The 24,718-nt window shown below is 23.8% G+C and overlaps 1 protein-coding gene across 3 annotated transcripts in view; it reads right to left on the bottom strand.

The window, feature by feature from the left end:
* Positions 1–24,718, bottom strand: part of LOC132920229 (alpha-1,6-mannosyl-glycoprotein 2-beta-N-acetylglucosaminyltransferase) — a 48,737-nt gene that overhangs the window by 17,566 nt on the left and 6,453 nt on the right. The window contains exon 1 of one of the 3 annotated variants that reach the window (XM_060982460.1): positions 10,120–10,360. The exons of 1 other annotated variant lie outside the window; for it this stretch is intronic. The gene's annotated coding sequence lies outside the window, so the exon portion shown is untranslated. Of the gene's footprint in view, positions 1–10,119; positions 10,361–24,718 lie in introns of those variants that run through there. One more of the 3 variants, XM_060982478.1, reaches the window with a different exon arrangement.

Raw genomic sequence — 24,718 nt, 5'->3', positions numbered from 1 at the left:
TATATAATACTACATAATATTTTAGTGTGTAATTACTAAAGTTAATTTTATATGTAATATATTATACTTTAAAAGTTTCTATATATACTTTTATTATGATTTACATAAAAGTAGTTAAAAAATAATAATAATAACACGTTAGGTATTATATTTATTTTTCAAATGTATTGTGGCATGGTTAAAAAAACCACCCATAAATATACACATAATACATTAAATTCCCGTTACAACGAATACAAATACAACAAAAAATCACGTTATAACAAAAGTCATAGAAGTCCCCTGCTGAAAAGCAGGACTTATAAAGAGCTTATTCGAATTTTCGTTACAGCGAAATTTCCGTTATAACGAAAAAAAATTCGGTCCCCTGGAGTTCGTTGTAACGGGATTTTACTGTATATCTATATTGAGAGTATTTAAAAATTAAAATAAGCAGAAGCAATATTCACTATTTTGACTATGATAAAAGACTTATCATATGTACCTACACAGCTATTGTTTATGTGGAAATTATTTTTGTGGTTGGATAAAAGTTTCGACTGAATGTTTAAGTCAACGGACACCAAACAAACAGATAACAGAAAATAATAAACCATATTATAAAAATACAAGCTTAAGGAAATAACCATTCAATTAAAAGATAAAATATGTAAAATGGTAGCTATATATATCGATAATAAATTTAAAATGTCCAACTAAAATCTGAAACACAATCAGGTAGTCCTTCGATTTTCCTATTTGTCGCTTGTCGTAGGTTATTGTGATATTACTGATATTATTTGTAAGCTGTTTATTATATTATACTTTTTAAGGGGCTACTAATGGTTAGTTTCTCTCATATATATCCCATGTACCTAATTTTTTTCTCCAAATAATCTAGGTATAATTGGATATAGATTGTAAAAACGTCTATATTATTCACAATTTGCTGTGTTTTGATTAACGATTTTAATAAAACTATTTCTATCCAAAATATTTTCTAATCTTATTTTTTTTTATCTGATTCCAAGTATCAATTAATAATAAATTTCAAATATAACCCGAATGTATTATATATTTATATATTATACTCAATATTTGTACAAGTGATAAATAAAAAACACAACTAGTCATTTCAAGATACTTAAAGTCAGAACAGATCTATTTATTTTTACGCAATATTTTTTTCTTATACTCAATTTAAACCTTCAAATAGTATTTCGGTGATATCATTTTATGGAATAACAATAATTATTTAAAAAAGTGTTTATTACTATTTCCTTAAAGTTATTATAACAAAATGTAATTTGCAATTTATATAATTTTAAATTTAAAATTTGTTACAAATACTCTAAACACTATATTTAATTATGTAATTACTAATTACAAACCAATTACTCATATTTAGAAGTGAATGATGTAGATACACTTATGTACGCTAAATACAATTAGCTTAGCTAGTATAAGACCATTTCCTTTGGGTATTTCAATCTTGGTATAATTTTTTATTAAAATATTCCCACACAAAAATATAAAAATTCAACATAAAAATAGGTAGTATATTTATTATAATATACTAATAGCATTAAAATGTAACTTTGTAGCGATTTAATCTAATTCAAACATTTAAAAAAATAATATGTCTAAGAAAATATTATGGTACTTTTCAGTTATCGTACTTCAGTGGTCAATTTACTGCTGATGGAAATTGGCATTTATTTTAGATTTAGATAGTTCTTTACACGGACATTCGGTGCTTATTTGTTAATTTATTATTATACAATATAATTACTTTTCTTAATTTCGTAAGACGATGAATAAATATAAAATAAGTACCTATATTAATATAAGATGCAAACATTTTTAAACAGTTATAGGTACAAATGTATACTCATATTTAACATATTAAGTAGGAACTTAATTATAATAATATGTAATCATTAATCAATGAATTACAATGTTTTGAAAAACTTAAACAGAATTTTGATACTTCACGTAAAAAAACAGATAAATAAAATCTTCTTTTAGGTCCTACAACTATAACAAATTATTTAATATAGTTAAAATTATTAAAAATCTCTTTTTACAACTTAGGCGCAATAAAAACTTCAAACAATATTTGTCAATAGACTATTGCTGAAAACATAATTTAATAAAAATAATTGGAAATTTAAAAATAAAAAAGGTGGACAAATCAGTATGCTGTTGTATAGTAGGTGTTGAGTGGATCACTGTTATGGATGTATTCAATTTTCATTCAATGATATACGATAAATGATTCTGAACAGATATGGTTGCTCTATATCATTATAAGTACATTCCATAATATTGCAAAAATAAATTTGTATTTTACTATTAGTAATACCGTAGGCTTTTGGAAATATTATTGAGTGTATAAAATATAATAATATACGTAGAAATGTCTTCACGAATAATTTTGTTGAACTATTATACAATAATGAATATGGTTATTCATAGTTTAAAATATTTAAATATCTAATTTCGTCCAAATTTGAACTTACAAGTAAAATGTCTATACAAAATAATTGCAATCAAGATTTGTTAGTTAAGAGCAATTTGTATTGAATGAAATAAACTTTAATTATAAAAATTGCACGATCTATAAATTTTAACTTACAACACAATTTACAAATGTTAAAATATATTGTGCCAACGTATTTTAAATATGTTTATAAAGTTATAAAAACAACTTATGTGGGATCTTGTATTACATTTTCGAGATTTTTGACCAAGAAAAACAATTTTATCAACATTTATAGAAATAAAACTAAAGAAATCGAACATTTCTCATGATGCCTAAATAAATAGTTCAATAAGAGTCAAACTATTTTGAACATAGCATGTATAGAAAATAATAATATTAAGATTTAGTGAAAATTGCAAGTACCTACGATAATTCGTTTTTGAATTAAAACAAAATAAAAATCATTTTAGTAAGATAAATAATTAATTTATGGGTTAGTCGTTAATTTCGTAAAAATTTTAACTTCAAACGCTTGTAAAAATTAGTAGTAGATTTACGCTAATTTTTTTTAATTATTTCAATTAAAATAAACTTATGAAGACCCTTGTATTATATTTTCAAGGATTTTGACAAAGCAAACTATTTTTTATTAATAATTCAAAAAAAAATATCATCAACGGTAATAAATATCTCAAAAACATATATTTTACTATGCATAGAAAATTACAATGCAAACATATGGTGGAAATTTGTCTATAATTATTTCTTTTTAATTATAACAAAATAAAGAAATCAATTTTGTCGAAAACTGGTCTAACGTAAAAATTCACATTTTACTTAATGCTTTGTTTGTTTTTACCGAACAATGTTTAAAATCATTCTGTATATCATTCAATATTTAACTTTTGACCACCTAAAATACCAACGAAATCCATTTTTCTACCAGAAACTACCCCCAAAATTGAAAATCAAACCACTTTTATTGACCTAAAAGGTGATGACAGGTACTAAAAATAACATCGCTGTAAAATAATACATTCATCGTTCTGCTAAGAATCATACATGATTTAAAGAAAAAAGAACACAAAAACTTGAACAAATTATTTTAGAAATAAAATATGTATACGACGTAAGCTGGAAGATATATTTTGAAATATTCTTCAACAGAACCCGATAACTGTTGTAAATATTAAACAATTAAATAAGAAAAATTGATAATAAAAACAGAAAGTGAGTTAATCAATTTGCAATTAAAAGACATTAAAGAATATATATATTAAGGTATATATAATATTATTAATTAATGTCATAGCCGATAATTTGAAAAATTTAGTAATAACATAGTTTTTGGATATTTAAATATGCAATTATAATATTTCATAATAATATAATATATATAAATAAAGGTATACTCATAAATATTTATTAAAAATTATATTATTGCACACAGATAATCGTTTTAATTACTCGTATTTTTATTAGGCATATTATTAGTATCATATATCATACTTAGATTGTTAACAATGAAAGTTATTACTTGTTTTCAACATAAAGATAATTTTCAGACCATTGTGCGTTAGCGAGATATTTTTAATTTTTAAATCGATTTAAAATTTACCTATAGGTAAATTAATAAAATAATAATATATTCAGCTTGTTCGTAATTCCTTATTGTAATAAATTATTAAAATATATTCAATACACTACTACAATGATTTAAATTTAATCATAAATTTAACTGCCTACCTATATAATTAGTTCAGACTTAAATAAGACAAATAATATATTATAGTATACAAAATATACACAAACATAATAGTCAATTAATATTATATAAAAAAAAAATGTATCCTGAAACAACAGTATACATGATCTAAACAAACATATAAACATACTATTTACTTTAACGAAATATTTGTTAGCAATCATTTAAAACATAAATTATTTACTTATTTCCAAAGTACATTAAACGCATATACACGTGCATTAATTCATTAAACAAATAACAAATAATAATGCACACAAAAAGTAGTACCTACCTACGTTTACTGAATAATTAGTTTAGTCTAAATTTACAAACTTTAAAAGAATTTAAAATTATTATTTAAATTAATTTTAAATGCAAAGTTGTATATTATATGTGTGCTATGGAATAAAAAAATGTACATGCATAAGTCATAAATATGAATTAATTAATTTAAAAATATTTAGTATCTATTTATTTAACTTTTAGAGCATTTTATATAAAGAAATAAAAATTAATAATTTCTTTCGAATTGAACAGTTATCTCCAAAACACACCCACTTAAGTCATAACCTCAATATAGTGGCCAACTCGTTTTACGAAAAAAAAAACTCATATATACTTTGATTTAGAAGACTAAAAATCATAATTATTCTTTTATAGACATAAAAATTTACTGGTTAAATTATACTTTGTCAAGTTACCTGTTATGTTGCAATAACTTTTGAATCTGTAATATGCAGGTCCTTCTAAAATTTGCAAGTAATATTTTAAGGTCCCTACAATTGATCTTTTACAATTTAAAGTCAATAGTAATAGCAGTTGTCATGAATTTAAATCAAGAACAGAGGAATTCAAGTAATTTGTGGGAGGTAATCAATTAACCGGCTTTTCGGTATAATAATAAATAATTAGTATAGCGTGGACAATCGATTTCCGTTTTATTTTCATCTCGCCCGCTTTATTGTAATGGTACTTTACGCTCTATGGTTGAAAGTATTAATCAAACACAAGATTGATTAAACATTGCACAAAGTAGTTATAAAGAAATACTGAAATTTTAACATAATTTGAAAATCTAAACAACGGTTTTAATTATTTTAAAATGGCTTAAAAAAAACAAATCATTATAAAATTATATATATTATTTAATAATCTGAAACTTAATACTTTTCCGAAAATTTTAAATATAAACATCACATATATTGAACTAAGTAATTATTTGTTTTATTTAATAGCATTTTAAGATGAAGTGCACTACAAATTTGTCTACAAAATTATCTATTTATTTATACACATTAAAATCGTATACATTTTACAATTATTGGTTACTTCAATTATACTTGACACTTTTACGTCATAATTTTAATATAAGTATTCTGCTTCGGATTATGAAATTTAAAATAAAAAATATTTAAATAAAAGTTAATTTACCATCAAAAATAAGAGGAAAATGAATTTTGCATGACATTTTCAAAAAAATTAATAGGTTTATAAAGTTTATTTTAATTTAATTGACACTTTATGATATTTATGTATACATTATAGTACAATAATAAGTATTTAAGTATAACATTAATATTTAGCCAATATAGAATCGCATTTACAAATAAATAATATTACATAACTAAAAAAAACGATTATTCAGACTTTAGATTGTCAATCAAAAGTTATTTGATGAGTTTATTTGAACCATTGTATATTTAAATAAACGCGTAATAAAAATAATAAATCAAAATATATATGTATTTTTTAATAATAGTACAATGAACAATATTTAAAGTTTAATGATGTTGTTACCTATTTATTCATTCAATTTGTAATTTATTATTTTATAAAAAATGCGATTTCCAATTTATCAAAATTGTAACACAAGAAAAATGAATTGAGAATAGTATCCATAGCTAATAGCTTTATATAATTGAATTATGAATAAATCAATAAACTTACAAGTATCGAAATTATTTTTATCAAAACAATATGACCCTACTTACTTTCTCTTCTAATAACGCATCTAAAAATATTTAAAAGTAATATTAAAACATTTTTAAAAGGTAGAAATCGAATATAAATAATATAGGCCACAGGCAGGACGTGTTTTTATATTAAATTATACTATAACAACTATTAGGTAGGTATAATATGTAAGACAATTCTGTGCGGAAAAAAGTTCATTATAGCGTTGGTATTCCATTTTCCAACATTAAGTGCTAATAGGCTATAGAAAGTGCTATAGGAAGTTACAATATGGTATAAATATCTGCAGGGATTTGACATGTCTAATCATTATACTAGAATAAATACATTTTGCCATAATTTAAACTGTAGATTTCCAACCACTCAACCACAAAACATTCATAAAGCACCTATAATACTATTCTAGAATGTAATTTTCTGTTGGTTATAAATGAGTTCTAAAATAATTACGTTTTTATAATTTGTTTAAATATAATGATAATTTTAAAAATTATGGCCCTAAATATAACCAAAATGAAAAAATACAGTCAAATCTATAGTTGTTTTTTTTTAATTTAAATGGAATATGCAAAATACTAAAATATGTATATATATATTACATCATTATTAAAGGGAGAAAAACATAAATTGAAGTTACATGATTAAGAAGCCATCCATTAGTCACACTTAAATTACTTTTTTAATTTTAAAAGATTACCAAAACAGCGATTTCTATATTGATCACTAGTCTCACTTCATTCAGTAAAATGCATGATAATATAGTGATATAAGTATTTATAATAGTATCCATAATAGTAACAATTTTATTATTACACTTGTAAAAATAAATTAAAGCAAATCTCGATTTATAATTGATAATCTGTTTGAATACATATCAGATATACCAGATGGCTTGCAAACATATTTTCTTGGAAAACTTATAGACAATTTAAAAAATTATATTCTAAAGTAAGTAGTTAAAACTTTTTTTCAAAATTAATCTAAATAAGTGCAGCATGGATGTTTAAACTTTTTCTACCCTCAAAAAGTGAAATTATTGTAAAAAAAAAAACAAAGGATAATAATTTTAAAATCAATCACTTCCTCACATCGTTAGAATCTAAAATTGCTGACTAACTATTTAAAAAGTAAATAAAATAAGGCAAAAAAGAATACTGCCTTATTTAATTATAGGTTTTTAACTTATTTATGTGTGGTAATAATAAAGTTAGTCACAAACTATTTTAATATTATTATTTAAATTATTAACTACTTATTACATTTAATACATTTATGAATATATGGCTTACAATAAGTAATATAGAAAATCTAAAATCTAAGTTATGTTTTTAAAACTATATTTTTTTCAAAATAAAAAGTAATAATATAATGGCAACAGGAGATGTTAATTCTCAAAAAAAAAACAAAACAATAATCAAACAAACGACTAATTAAAAAAATTCGCCACAGGGATTTTTAACAACAATGATACAAACAACAAAATATAAGTAGGTACATTGAATAATGAAACATGAAAAATATGTATAATACAGACTTAATGAAATGCGCCAAGAGACAAAAAATAGAAGTAATTGTACCAAATTGTATTGGATGAGTAGAATACCAACAAGGTAAAATATATATATATACCTATTTTTCCACATCACTAACTCAATAGTCATGGTGTATTAAATGTACAAATAAAATTAAGTATCTATTATTGTCTGCTATCTTCTAGGGCCATTGGTCTTTGAGTAAAAGAGATTCTTAGTAGTTTAACTGAGTTAAAATATATATATATATATATATATATATGTTTAATGACTTTAATTTATATATAATCCTTTAAATAAGTACTATTTCAGTTTCAAATTGTATACTTTATGTCATGGTAACACTAAAAATTATATAGATATTGACTATTGAGTACCAAAACATAGTACTCATATTTAGTATTAGTATTTAGGATTAATATAATTAATATAAAAACATTTCATAGTAGACACTTCTTATTCAACTTTATATTTAGGTAGCTTAATTCTAACAATAACATATTTGAAGCTCAGTGAAGGAGGGATTTAACAATTTTAAGTACCTACACCATATATTACTGTAAGGGGTGAAGCCACAAAAACTATGATAAATTTAGTTGTCTTGAAAAGTTATATTAATTAATTATAATAAAATGTTATGTAAAAAACAATTTAAAATCAAATATATGGAATTATCAAATAAACTATTAATTATCAGTATTAATCTAGTATTATTATTCTTAACATCGACAAATGAAAATTTATAATTAATTGTAGCTTATTAATAATTGTTTTATAAATTAATCAAAACTAAAATACCTATGTATTGAAAAAATGCCTACACAGGCCATTAAATTAACATACAAAAAAGTTAAGGCACGGTGAAAGTTATATCCTCCCACTTAAGTGCTCTATTAAATAAAACACTAAATTAATGAGACTTTCATAAAATTTAAATGTTTAAGTAAATAGACAATATAAAATAATTTAAAACAAAAATATAACAGTTTATTATAACAGCTATTAGATTATAGCGTTTATAATAATAAGAATGTTTATCTGTCATTTTTCTATTAAAAACATATTGATATTTATTAGATTTTGTACTTAATAATTTTAATAAACATATTTATGACATATTTATGACATAGAACAACAGTATTAATATAAGGTAACATAAGTACATACTTAAATATTTTTGATTAGATGATAATATCAAAATTTAGTAATTTATTTAATCAATAAAGGTATAGCGTGTAACATATCCTAGGATTTGCAATGCTATTATATTACCTAATTATTGATAAGTGATTTAGTATAGCAAGCAATTATTTTTATAATACTACAATAGTAGTTATGATAATTTGGTAACAATAATTGATCTGTATTCTAATATAAAAAAATGAAACTCTTTAGAGAACTAATAAATGATAAAGATAATTAATGATGTAGACTGTTTAATTATAAATTTAAATAGATATATTAATTAATTTATAAATATAATATGATATTCAAGTATTTTGTTTACTTATCATATTATTTTAATAATCCTACATACCAAAAGTTAATTTTAAACAAAAACCTATATCAATACTATCTAAAACATTAGCATTTTGCTAAAAGGTACCTAAGTTATTATTTTTTTCAACAATATCACAAAAAATAGAAATTACAATTGCAAATTAAACATTTTAAACATAAAACAAACTTTATGGTATCTACCTGGAATTTGAAACCCAAATTAGTATAAATACGGTTCAATATATTTCTTCCCAAGTACGTAAGTCACAAATGAATAACATATTAAATAATAATTATACATATTAGTGACATCTAAACTTTAGTAACAGAAATTAATATGATATTTTAATAGTCTATTGACTATCAAGTATTTAAGTACCAATATACTATAACATGTTAACTTAACTTTAGTTATATGGAGTTAATTTTTAACTTACTGTACAATATAATAGGTATATTATTTTAAAAATGATAAATAAATATTATTAATTATATCTTAGAATTGAATATTTTATGATGAATTTTCCAAATAGGTATAATTCAAATTGAAATAGTAATGCTTAAATTAGATGTAAATATATACAATAAAAACAAATAGGTATATATGCGTAAACATTATTAAAATACTTATTCAACCAAGTAGAACTATAATTCATCATTACTAATCAATACTCTTATTAAATAACCATTGTGTATAATTTTTGAAAGAATAATGATACCCATAAAATGTGTTTAGCGGTGTTGTTATGCGTTCACACCGTGAAAATGATCCAGAATGTAAAACATAGGTGCATACTTTTAATAACACACAATAACCAACCCTCACTCATGTATGATGTGATATACAAACCACAATAAGTACGTAATAAGTAATAACCATTATAAACTCGCTAATAACATACCTTCATGTTCGACGTTCACGTCTAATTCACCGTGTAGTGAAGTCATTTAATCGGTTGTATTGTATTAGTTGTTTCATTTTTACCACCGACGATCGTGCAAAAAAAAATTACTAACAGGTATAAGTATATATTGTAATAATAATATTATTATTATGATTTTAAAATTCCGGTTAGATACGACGAGGACGAACACGACGAGCATCAGACGGATCACACGAGAATGATAAGACTATCACAATCACTGCTTCGTAAAATGAAAGGTTCAACAAAAAAAAAAAAAAAACATAACACCGGCACGGCGGTGTGGATGACTCGCTATCCGCCCCGGCCGGCTGACCGACGTGCCCCAAGCGGCCAGTCGCAGCGTGTGACCTACAAACGCATCGACGAAGACCTTCACGGAAACCAATTCGCGAGTCTAATACTTACTAGAATTACCAATTCAATTATTTCCACACATTTATCCACGATTGTTAGTGACTATAATATGCATAATACATTTACACCTTCAATTTGTAATTTGTCATAGATACAGCCTATCTATCTAAATTTAATTATTGCCCGATTCAGATCATTTTAATTTTGTTACAAAAACAAAAAAAAAAACATAATAATAAAATAATAGTTTAGTAGCTGAACGGGAAACTATTTAAAAGTATATTAATATATTATAATTTACTAATATACTTGAGAAGTTTAAGTTCGACTGTTCGAGTATAGCTAATTTATCAATTCTATATTTCTACACCGAAAATCAATTAAACGAAATAAGATACCTAGCTACTTATAATATTCTAGGTAATAATATTATATAATATCGAAAAATAAAACACTCAACTTTAAATTTTTTTCGTTTAGTTATTGTATTAAATATATCATGATAATCACGTAACAATAAATATATTTTAATTTTAAATAAAATATATTAAAAAATATAGTTAGATCCCAACCCACATGATCTTTTTTAAGTCCTGTAGGAACATAAAAAAATTTGTTAACTATTAAACAAATTTAAACATTAAGCAATAATCAATAAATTTATGAATCACGAAAAAAAAACAATTATAAAGGTACAATATTGTACAATTGTTTACCTCCGGGAGGATGGGGAATTAATTCTATCGTCTCCCGATATTACAAATTGAATAAGTCCTTTATTAGAACAAGTGATGTCAAAACAAACTATTTTTATATGGAAACTATCAAACAAATAAGTAATAACAAACAAAATACGATCAGAACAATGTGTTTTTATAGTAAGAATTAAAAATATAATAAAGTTCACATTTATAAAAACAAAAATGTTGTTATTTCATTATAGGGAGTACAAATTTCACATAAATACTGTATGTACGAGTTTAATATAAGGCGGATCTAATGTAAAAATCTGATAAAAAAAAAAAAAAAACTGATCATAAAACCATGATAAAACAACTAGGATTCTATTACAGATAACAATAAACTGAAGAACATCAAGAAGACAAGAATACAGTAACCAAATGGGCATATCCGGACAACTCATCTATAAATGAGAGCAAATTATTGTAAACAGAGCCAGAATAAGCTACTCCTGTCTCATGCATTTCTATTTGTTAACTAAGAAGCCCAATATTTCTTGGCACACTTAAGACTTGACCTCCCTTTGCACACATAATTATTAATTTTCCCAAATTATGTTATATCGTGTCTTTTACTCAACAATATTGCGTTAATCAAAAAAGCCTTCAATGAATACAATATCGCCAATATTTTTAAATTTTTCAAATTAATAAATTTAGATAAAAAAATTGTAACTATAAGTTATAACTATAAATATCATTTGTTATCTCTAATATTGTAAAAACTAAAAAGTTATTATATTCGTAGTATATACATTTTACCCTAAACTTAGTGATCGAAGTAATTGAAGCCTTTATATAAATAATAATAAAAAAAATCTGATAAAGTAAGTTAGGGTTGCCATATGGCCTAGTTTGGTCGGGACTGTACTAGTTTTAAATGTATCGTCCAGCGACCAGCTGTCCCGAAAAAATATTTAAAGACGGTCAATAAGACTATAACGTCAATAACTGTCCCGAAATTAAACTTCAATAATAATTTATGTTAACATTTTATCTTTTACTAAACATTTCTATAATAGAAAAACAATAGTGTTTTGATAAATTATAAAATAATTAAGTTGATTATATTTGAATATTATTCGATTGACTAGCGAAATCCATTTTAAAATTATTTTCTTGGATTGATGACGATAATATTAATTTATTGATGAATAATTTCATTATTTTTTTCTTCACAAAATGTTTGTTATAACTTATCGCTAATATTTGATAACTTTGTTGATTTGCCATAATTTGTATTTGTATCATTGAATAAGCGTTTGTCTTACGTATGTCACAGAGTGCTGACCACCATAGGCGCAAATAAGGGCGGACTTTAGGGGCTAAGCCCCCCCAAACACGTCAATAGCCCACCCGTAAACATTTCCTAATTTTTTTTTAAGCTTTATCAGTATTATTATAGTTTATGATGCAAAATTCGTGTTCGTATTTTTAAGATTACGTAATTCGTAAATGAAATTTTATTTATCGTGGTATTATTTTTATTATTATTGTACATTGTAGATTTGTAGCCATAAACCATAATACCTACCAAGAACTAAGAATAATAAGCATTCTTATTACGGAGTCTATTGTTGCAGCTCATATTGATATACCATTTGGCTATTATACGTTTTCCTGAAAATTATGTGGTGTATAAATGTATAATGTATATTATACATTATAAATATAATTTTGACAACTATTATAACTAGATGAAATAGCACATTTAAAAAAAATGTTTAGTAAGTTTTATTTTCTGTCAATATTGTAATTAAGTAAGCAGTATACGATATACCTAAATGTTGTACTAAAAATTTTTTTAGGTGTTAATTACCTGTATAAATGCTTCAATGCTTCATTCAGTAGCTAGGGCTTCAGCCCCCCCCCCCAAATCTCAAACACTATTTGCGCCTATGATGACCACCCCATTGTGTGTGGTAATCTAGGTTAATCTAAAACTGATAGGTAGTTTACTGCAGAGGAATGATATATGATTATTTCCATAAAATATTTGTGACGGCTTAAGTAAAATAGCAACCATATAGTTGATAGAATTATAGGTAGGAACTATAAAGTTTTTTTTTTTAATTTTCGAATGTGGTTCAAGAATCCAAAAATATTACCGATTACTTACTGCACGTCTATACTAAACTAAATATTATATAAATATTATTTTAAATTAAAAGCCATTAGTAAGAAATATAATCGTATTTTGTACGCTATAATATAATATACAGCCTAATGACTCAAAATCTGTCTATTCGAATTTTGATTAAGATACATCTAAATGATCAAAAAACTCATTTGCTTAATAATTATTAATAAAAAAAGGGGGAAAAAGATAACCACTTTGTTGTTCAGCAAGTGTTCAAGTGCACCACTTACTCAATGATAGTAAGTCACTGTAAAGTAGGTATGTATTACATATTTTGAACTCAATAAAAACTTACATACGAAAAACCATTCTGAGTGAAAACGGCCTGCAGCCTCTGTATATATTAGTATATTACTATAAGTATATTTTATGATATTGATATATTTATATTTTATATTCCTATTATGGTAATTTATTTTACTATTAGTAATACGATAGGTTCAATGTTGAATTAATTTTTTAAAAAAAAACATCGCATTTATAATATAATATTAAATTATAATTATTATAATAGTATGCATATTTATATCATATACTATTGTTATAAACTATTGAGTATTTGAGTCAGTACTGATTTATGATAGAACAGTGTGAATTTGTCGTGATATAAAAAATAAGCAATAATATAAAATAAATCTAAATATTTTGAAAAAGTCATTGTGCTTATTAAATATAATATTATACATAAAAGTTTTAAATTCCCCCATGAAATTTTATATTATTTTTTATTAGCATTAATAAAAAAAAAAACAAAAAAATAATAGAAAATACGACTTTAAATAGCTTAAAAAGAATCAAAATATTTTGAAAATTATAATATGTTCGGTTAAAATTTAAATTATCTACGTACCTATCTACGGTTATTTGTTTTTTAAATTCAATAAAATAAAAAAATCGATTTATAAACTGATTTTACATAAAAATCTCCGTTTTACCTAATTATTAAGAAAAGCATTAACATTTTTTTTAACTTTGTACTCCTTCCCCCCTCTCCCACCAAAGTATCAACTAGATTTATTTTCCTACCAGAAAAGAAATTGAAGTTGAAAATCGAAGCACTTTTTTTACTAAGTGTCTCCAGACACAAAAAAAAACATCTTTGTAAAATCAATACATTCATCGCTCCACTCAAAATCTAAAAGGGCCGTTCTCATTTAAAAAATAGAAGTTTATTACTACAGAATACTTCATAAATAGTATAAAAAATATTATCAAATATCAATTTGAAAGTATGTTAAAATCAGAATATGATATAATATAATAACTATAATAAATATTCGAAACTCATACCAACCTGATGCCTATACATAACCCTTATGTATATAATTTACAAGATTTCAGTGGATATCAGTTGTAACTAATATACCTAAAAATAATTATAATCTGTGCGACCGTTCACTGTATGTTTCTATAAAATAATACAATACAAGAAAACCGTTAAATTTAGCGTATTGATAACACTCCTCCTGTCACCGTACACATACCATTTACTATTATAGGCTATAGCTAATAGCTGAATTTTTTGTTCACTTTGAATCTTCAAGCTACTAATTTTTTTTTTTTGGAAAATCTTAAAAAAATAATTTAAATTTAATGTCTGTAAGCATTATAAGTTAGAATTCATAGCCCGTACACTCCCCGTATAGGTAATGATTTAATTAATGAAATTATCCACGTGTGAAAATAAATATAAAAATGAAACAATTAATTCTTCTAACTAATCGATGGTTAAAGAGATTATCTATATAGTATACTAAAATGATGCATAATAATCCTATAACAAATGATAATGATTGATAATGTTTAAGAAATAAAAAAAATGTACGAAATTAAGTATGAAACTAAGTATGTACGTATACTTTTTATACATTATGTAGTAATTTTATACATATATTTTTTTACCGTTTTATAATTAAAAATTATTCAGTTTTAAAACGAATCACGTTTAAACCCTTCTATAACTTAAAATGTGCCAAATATACTATATACTTAGATCATATTATCTTTATGCTTAATAACCATACAAAATATTAAGTAAAATACCATTTTTGGTCGAGATGAGTTTCTTTGAAAATAAAAAAAAAACTACAAAAGTTGTATACATCATAATTTGCACAAACTGTGGATAGACCGCGGAGGAAAGGGGCAAATTCTATTGTTCGTTCCTACTCCATAACGGTGTATATAACACATAATTGGAATAACGTGTGCTCACTATACTCGTATGTAATATACTCATCAAAGGAAGGAAAAAATGATGGTCTAGACGTCTAGAGCGTTGTATTTCTCTATCATAATATTTGATGTGTGCATTGCAAGGTTCAGCGGTGATGTAGATCGTGGTTATTGTATAACAACTAACCTGATATACTATATTATGCGATCTGTATATTATATGTATAGTTTATAAATAGCATCGATACAATATATTATATTCTACACGAGAGAGGTTGTCTGCACTTGGTGTATTATTTGTTAAATTCAATAATGTACGCACTACATATATCATAATATTATATAATAATGTGACTTTATAGTTGGTAGGTGCCTATACTGTCTATATTAGTAAGGTGCAACTGTGCATTGTACAATAGTCAATAGTATATACATTTTCATTGGTTATATTCATTTACAAATATGATTTCTATGATTGCTATCTACATAAAAAAAAGCGTAAAAAGCTACACGATTATTAATTACACAGACATTTATAAATACAAGTATAATTGGCAATTGCACGCATAATAACGTTTTAGACATTTTAACTGAATAGGTATATATTATTATAATAGGTATAATAATACGTATAGTTGAATAGTTTGTACAACTACGAACATTATAATATGAAACATTTGAATGATATTAAAAATTAAATAAATCATAAAAAAAATTAAAAAATTAATACACACAATAGTGTTATAACCATTGTAAGTTATAGCCCACAATAGGCATAATATAATACATCTAAATCTATATATAGCCAACTCAGTATTATACTAGTCACGTTAAAATAAAAGTAGTCAATAAATCTTTTATAAAATAAATAGATACTAATATAGTGAAGATTTTTGACTATTTCTGCTTAAAAAAAATATCCATATTATTCAATGGTCACAATTCATTGTTCAGGATCAAATATTTAAAAGGAAACTATTAACTGGCATAGATATATTGATTGTAATAGGATATTAAATTTAAAAAAAATTATTATACTTAGTGTTAGTTATGCAATACTACAATTAATAGCTTCTGATAAACACAAACTGCAGAATAATAAACAGGTAATAATTTAGTAAAACAATAGAGTTACTGCATAAATATTTTCTTGTTATTTTATTGCTACAACAGCTATTTTCTGAAAAATACATAATTGTAAAACTACTAAAACCAATAAGGCTCTTCAGCTATAAACGCCCAGAAACTAAAATTATGTAGGTAATGTTTAAAATGTATCTGTTGACAATTTCCGTGTTGTGTGTATGTTGTAATATTTACAGACTGTTGTGTTATGTTGTAAGTCTGTAGATGAGATGTAATAAATAAGCCTATAATATCTCTTCTTTGTTTTTAAAATATGTTTTTCTACATTTACTAGTTATTACATTTGCCATCAGTTTATGATGCAGATTGCCGCTATAGATAATATATAATATGTAATATGTATATTGTATATATTGCACAAAGTCTATATAGATACTGAAATTGTGTCGACTATAGTTCTACACTTCTACAATTCTATACATACTAAATTACTTATATAATTTATATAATGTGTATCCGTGTAGATATCATATTATGAAGGTGCCTATTTTGTTTATGTGACTATGTGAGTATACCTAATATTTGTTTTCATATTTTACATATTATGTTTGTAAACAATAACAAACCTACTTAATAAATAATAATAATATTATGTTTAATACTAGGTATACTATAGTTGTTCCTAATAATATAAACAGTCGAATCAAAATATAGCATTAAAACTTTATTCACAACTGCTGTTAATTTTATACATAATATATTATTTTTTTTTTTTGTATTTTATTTTAATCGAAAATACGATTTAGTTCCAAATTATATACCTATATTAAATTGTGACTTTTGATACATTGTTTTAATAATTATTTATATTAATGTTAATAAAAATCGCTAAACAAAATGACAACCTACCAACAAGATTTGCATTTACAATTATATATATTATTTTTTATAGTTTTTTTTTTTGCAATATAATATGTTAAATAATAATTATTATAGTTAATTAGATTCATTCATTAACAGTTTGTACCAATTTTGTTATTTTTTCATAATGTTTCTTATGTGTTTATACCAACGCAGCAACACTTAATTAATTGAGCATTAAATAATAATTAGAAATAGGTACTTATACAGTATACATAATACATTTTAGATTAGTACTGAATAAAGCGAAGAATTTATTAAACAACGATTTGTTCTTTTAGTCTTTTTTTTTTACATTTTAATTGTCAATTAAATCAGTTGATAGTTTAGAACATTTACATAACGCCAATTTTTATGTTTTGTTGTTTTTCAGAAAGAGGAAATCGTAGACATTTGGAATTATCGTCAAATCGGTATTCATATCAGCATTTTCTAGAAATTATAATACGATTTTTTTTAAATATTAAGACTGTTTTTAAGCTAATGCGAATCTATTCTCACCATTTTATGATACGTCGGTATCGACTTATTAAAAGCTATGTTTTTGGTAAAAATTAGTCAGATCTACCGAAATAAAAATATATATATATTAATATTATAAATAATAAATATAGTATATATCATAAAGTATCTTTAAAAATAAATGTACATCTATTCTATCAGTTACCTTTGCTCAGAAGTCAGAATATGTTTTCGTATGGCCATAATGATTTATCTTCGAATTCAGATCGAACAAACTTATAATTGCTATGACCAACCAATATAATATATCGATAATATTTAATTCTGATATATTTTATATTGTATTATTTATTAAGATATCAACTATTAGTTATTACATATATGAGCACATGACTATACCATATTATAGTTTGGATTTAAATAATAATTTAAAAATTCGTAATCCCAGAACCAGAGAAAAAACTATAACTGTGGATAAAGACACATGGGCGCCCGATGGGGGGGGGGGGCAAGACGGGACATTTGCCCCCATCCCGGAATTCAAATAGAATGTTGAACATTTTAACTTTTATTTTGATTTATAAACATTTCATTGATATTTTTACTTTAGTGTAGGGGTTGGTATTTGATTTCATATAACACATTTTGTAGTTTCCTAGGAATAAACATTTTTTAATGTATTTTTTGGTGTTTAATATCATTATGCCTCTCCCTGATAAATTTCCTGCGGGCGCCCATGTAAAGACGACAATATTCAACTGTATTTACTTATTAATTAATTTATCGCTTTTTCGTTATTATTTCATGATTCAAAAACTAAAAATGAAATTAAAGAATTACAACTTTAAACTACATGTAGGTATGACGTTTAAAATGTATGTTGGATCTTGTAGGCTTTAAAGACAAAAACTGACCGCGATTATACATGATAAAACATTATACTATGTTAACATCACTGTTGCTCAGAATCTCTAACTATAAGATATTTTTCCAAAATAATAAATACTAATACACTTACACTATATTCAACAGTTTGGTTGTAGTTACGTTCGTTATTATTTTAACTTTTTACATAATATTTAGTCAAATAATGTCCTGAATGGCCAAATATTATTATTAATAAAAAATTTCAAATTTCAATGCATATATTACACCGAACTTAGGATTCTAATAATGCAAGATATTGTGAATACAATTTCTTCTTATTTTATTATCATGGTTTATTAGTTATTATTATATCTATATTATATATTACATTAATAATTATATTGTACAAGTACATGACGTACCAACTTGTAAATATTATTTCAACAAAAAAAACTAAGCTACTTATTCAAATATTTCACACAATGTAATTTGTTTGAGTTGACATAGAACACTTGTACCTCATAATAATAATAATAATGTAAGATTATAAAACTAAATAAATCATTTTGCATGTCTGAATAATATCATATCAAAATATGCTAACATAAATTCAGAAATTGCTTATAAATATTTACTATAAAATGATAGTGATAGTGAATGACGTTTTATAGTAACAGTAAGAACTAAATTTTCAATGCTATAATAATTTCTTCTTATTACTTCAACACTTGTGTTTTGTATAACATTTCTGTACGGCATATAATGCATAATGCAGTAAGTATTATGTTTGTTGTATATTATATGTATATAACATTTACACAATACACATAAGTATATTCATAATTATATTTTATTTAAAAGTGTTGTACAAAGAAATAAAACGTATTAGTATTTAATTTTGAATAATTATATAGTTCTTATGTCATCATATAGTTAGAATATAACTTATTATAATACAATATATATACATATTGGTTTTATAATATAATATATAATATACGAGTATATTATATTATATTTCAATTCCAATTATGAACGCATATCAAATATTTTAGTGTAGTTTAACTGCTTAACTCACCTATAATCGTGATTAGTGATTACTATTGAGGAAAACTTCAAGTATATAATATGTATTATAGAAGCAATAATAAATCCATTTCTGACAGGGAAGTATATAATATACCTATACGTATATTATAAAACATAAATACGCATAAAAATAAGAATTTCTATTTTTTTATACTAGAGTCATGTTTTTTTATTCGAATATACCTATACTAGTATTTACAGTTATTTTAATGTTTACTAACAATTTTTTTTTTTTTCTATAAAATTATCAAGTGCGAAAATCCTAACCGGATTCACGTAATTAGACCGGTATTGTCATCTCGGCACAGGGTAGTGGTTAATGGTATTATCAAATCACTACAATCAAAAAAAGATTCTAAGTAAAGCTTTGTATTATTATATCAATCTAAGTTATTCGTAAAAATAATAAACCATTAAATATTTTCAATATAATAATCATAATAGCACATTCTTGTACTAATTTAACCAATAATATGCATTTATGAATTCAATCATCATATAAACTATTTATGTTGAGTTTTATTTAAATTACTAAATATTAGTGATTGAAAAGTCGTTATTGAATAATAATATCGTGGACGTGAATAATAAACACGTTAATTTTAGCATTGTTTTTAACTGTAAACTGTATTTTGTCAAGAAATTGTTTCTCATACATTTTTGATTCAATCGAAACAAGAATTGAAACTAAGCAAATAGTTACTAACGCTTATTTTCTTAATATTATTTAGTATTTATTACTTTTGACTTTTGAGACAATCATGATGAACATTTCCATAATATTACAATAATTACGAACGTATAAAATATGGACAGTTATTATTAGTCAATACAAACAATTTTAATATGTATAACTACATTACTAAAAAATATATAAAATATAATTGCTAAAAATAAACATAACAGTCACTTTTCGATAAAATAATATAAAGTTATCATTTTATATTTTTATTGTCAAGAAATCAAAACATTTGTATAGCTTAATATGTTATTGGTGTCCTGTAAAAATATTTGAATTTTTTCAATTGATAAAATAAACGTACTAATTTAAAGGTCTACTGGGGAGATTGAATGAATAATATTATATAATGTAATAAGTAATAACCCTAAAATGTATATACCAACACTCGCGGGACGTGTGTTGTATGCCATAATATATAATATAAAATATGTGATTCAAATTTATAAATTTATAACTAATAAATAGTATTGAACATAATAATGGTGTGTGAAAATGAAACCCACGAACACTCGGTATTATTTATTATGCTCCTATATTTTGTTCGTTACAGTTTTAACCGATATTATACGTCTACAAATATTTGTAATTCCTTGTTAAACAAAATCATATTATATTTAAAATTAAAAAATTATCAATAAACCCTTAAATATATATATATATATATATATGTATGTATATCTTTTTTTGATTTTATTGAAATTTGTGTTCAAAACATAACATGTTAGTACTTTTATATTTATATAATAATGTTATTACTTAGTTGTTATTAATTATAATATATGTATCTACTTTGGATATTACTGATAGTACTATTAAATTATGTTAAAAACATATTATATGGATACTAACAGTATGGCATAGTTTTAGTTATATTTAGTAATGAATAAAATAATGAACTTCTTTATTTAATGATTTTTTAAATTATAAAATGTAATGTATAGTGCATCGTTATTAGGAGTATTTTATTTTAATTATAATTGTATAACAATCATGGAAATATAAATCATAAGTATAATAAAATAAACTTTCCTTACTAACAGTTTAAACTTTCTTCGATGATAAACTATCCACATAATAGTCAGGCTATTTCCAGAATATACATACTTATATATTTAAATACTTCTAACCTATAACTTTATACATAATATTAATACAATATTATAGGTATTATACATTTATACTATATACACAAATTTCAATTTATGTGATGTTATATACTAATTATGTATGTAGCGCATGATCTGTATTATATCAATATCAAAATCGTACCTAAAGTTAATTTTTTTTTTTTTAGTTATAACTTTAACGCAAAATCTGTAACTAAAGGTTATTAAAAAATATTTGAATTATTTAAACTAATATAAAAACAAATATACTCATATAGGCACTCACATTATAAAATAACTTAATTTAAATAATTTACATGTCAATAGTTATAGTACTTTGAATATTCAATTTTATTAGATTAACATTATATAACGTAGGTATATTGTTATATAAATTGACTTTACTATAAAAATATAACTTTTAAAATTAAATACTATATGTATTAATAATTATACAATATAACACATTTAGCTCGTATAAATTGGTATAAATAATACATTAATATGTAATAATATATTACATAAATATATGTTTGGAGATCGTGAGCATTATTTGACGACTGATCGACTAGTATGCTTAAATCCAGTTAAATATTGTAATTTATTGTGTGTGTGTGTGTGTGTATGTGTGTATGTGTAAGTGTTTAATATTGCTTGTCCGCCAAAGTCCTATATATAATTAAATATTATTTATTAACCAACCATTAACTAGTGTTAATAATTAGTAGGTATTTTCAGACAAATTATCGTGTATCGTAACAATATTATAAAATCAACCGATTCTCTAGTACATATATTATATTAGTAAACAACATAATGCATTATCAATATATTAGGTACCTAGTTATTGGACATTCAATTATTCTGAATACTATTTGAATATAATTAAACACTTGTTTCTAATACCTATTTTTACATTGTTTGAAGGACTATTAATTATTAGAACAAAACGGTTTTGTTTTCTTACGGTATTGCAATTAACCCATATGTTTGAAGTCCATAAAACTTACGCCTACATTTAAATAAAATTAATTCGTTCCGAGGTCGAGGGTAGTAATTGATTTTGTTCAAATTAATCGACATGCCTCGTGCTCTATGCCTGTATAACCGGTAGAACCAATTACTTATATCATTGATTGTATTTTCTTTCAATTTACAACATAGTAAACAACACATTAAATTGTTTTTTTTTATTTTTCTTTCAGAATAGACGACTGCATTAATTGCACAGTGAAAACATGATTCTTAATATTAACATCGATTATAGATATAGTCAACTAGCAATAACGTTATCAATGATATTAAATAAAATACAATCAAGTACAGCTCCCGTGTTTAATATCTATCGATGCTTTAATAGTATAATAAGTTTATATGAGTAAAAAAGTATTAATAATTCGTTTTTTGAACTTAAATATTATTATTAAGTCGAAGTGACCCAACCGCGCGCCAGTTTTAATTCACTTTAATAGCACTGAAATGGCAGTTAAGCTATTTTGTAACAGACATAGGCATATATTATGTTGTTTTTTTGCATCTCTGAAAATATATTCTTGGCACAAAATTTACGTATAACGAATGATATATTATATAATACTTAACTGCTTAAGTAATTACATTTCTGAAACGGCAATTATTACGGAACAAAAATCAATAATCATTTACTGTGTATAGTTTCAATGTGTATGGATAACCACTATTATTTTTATATAATATTTGTCAACCCACTTAAACCCGAAAAAAACACGTTTTATTTTTCATATTTGTACGAGAAGTTGGGAAGTAGTCACATATTATATGTTATATTATTGTGTTTAATGTATATAGCTATATATAATATATTATATTATATATATATACTAATAGCCACGTGTATATGAAAAATTAAAAATACGTCAAACGAGTATCTTACAAATATATGGTTACATTACTTGGTTAATATTTAGTCAACTATATATAGGGTCGTGAGTATATACTCTGTGTCTACATCCTACATAGAAATAATAACAAATTATAAAAATATTTATTCCCGTAGGTACTCCGCTTTAAGATTAAAATATGTAGAAAAAAAAAAGGCTTTATGGAGTTTGGGCTAATCAATTTTTCAAAAGTTTAAAAACTACAATGTTTCTAAGTGAATTTAGTAAAATTTATTTGAGTGAATATCATGGAATTGGTTAGTATGAGTATGAGTTATTAATAATATAATATAGCTCCAAAAGATGACATTTAATTTAGTTTTAAAATGAAAACTTTGAACCAACAGTAAACTGGAATTTAATTATTAGAATTCTTACATAATAAAACGTAAATTTAAATTAAGATCTAATTATTATTTTATTGTTATACCAACTTTTAATTCCTTTATATCGTCTTTGACTTTTCCTTTTTTTTAGTGATAATAGGATTTGCGTGTTTAGTTTTTTGTTTCCTTTTGTAGTATTATTGTTATTTATTTTTAAAAGTACTTTTTTCTATGTAAAAATATTATAATATCACATGATACGTGTAATTTTTTTTGTTTATATTTTTTTATTATTAAATTACACTTAAACCAAAATATAAAGAACGGATTGCCTAGTCTGTCCGACTTACATCGATGGTAACTAATAACTAGACAACATCTAAACACCGCTTTCAACTTTCAACCTATAAATAACTTACAAAATAGTACTAAACACGCACTAGGGCACCGTATCAAATCCACCGTAGGTTTGATTTACATTGGTAGTAACTGATACTCAGCTCATATACACACTCATACATAACTTTGAACTTTAGACAATTTTACACACAAAAGTCAATAAGTCATCGGGCATGTTGGTACAACGAATTAAAATATAACAGTTATCATTTCATAATAATGTTTATGCTCCCAAAATGAGTGAATTAC

This window comes from Rhopalosiphum padi, chromosome 1 (genome assembly GCF_020882245.1).
Source record: "Rhopalosiphum padi isolate XX-2018 chromosome 1, ASM2088224v1, whole genome shotgun sequence".
Lineage (NCBI taxonomy): Eukaryota > Metazoa > Arthropoda > Insecta > Hemiptera > Aphididae > Rhopalosiphum > Rhopalosiphum padi.
This window is presented reverse-complemented; position numbering and strand designations above follow the sequence as displayed.